The sequence below is a fragment of the Etheostoma spectabile genome, chromosome 12 (assembly GCF_008692095.1).
Source record: "Etheostoma spectabile isolate EspeVRDwgs_2016 chromosome 12, UIUC_Espe_1.0, whole genome shotgun sequence".
Lineage (NCBI taxonomy): Eukaryota > Metazoa > Chordata > Actinopteri > Perciformes > Percidae > Etheostoma > Etheostoma spectabile.
The window spans coordinates 5316614-5317086 of NC_045744.1; the positions used below are offsets into that span (position 1 = coordinate 5316614).

The following is a 473-nucleotide window of genomic DNA, read 5'->3' on the forward strand; positions in this document are numbered from 1 at the left end:
AACCAGCAGCTGGCCATTCTATCTCATCCTGTGCTCTGGTTATCTCTTAAAGGTCACGCCGATGAACTGAGCTTTTAACAACACAGACAGTTTGACGCGCACATTGCACACACAACTCACTATCTCACACACACACCATACACTCCCTCCCCCATCCCGCCCCACATCCATATGTCTGCCTCGATTCTGTGTTTCTCGCTCCCTCTCAATGCCACCTCAAAAATTTCCTTCATGTGTCCACATGAACTGTGTGTTGTCTTGTGCATTACGTTGTGATGTTTGTATTACCATGTTGCTATCTGCATATATCGTTTTCAAGGAGTGCTTGTGGCGGCGCTTGTATTAGCAGCGGCCCGGAGGCATGCTCCGATCGGTATTTTGTTGCATTGTACTTGTACATGTGTAATGACAATAAAGTTATCTATCTATCTATCTATCTATCTATCTATCTATCTATCTATCTATCTATCTAT

General features: G+C 44.0%; 1 protein-coding gene across 3 annotated transcripts in view; it reads right to left on the bottom strand.

The window, feature by feature from the left end:
* Positions 1 to 473, bottom strand: part of LOC116698788 (sodium- and chloride-dependent GABA transporter 3) — a 20394-nt gene that overhangs the window by 17926 nt on the left and 1995 nt on the right. The window lies entirely within an intron of this gene.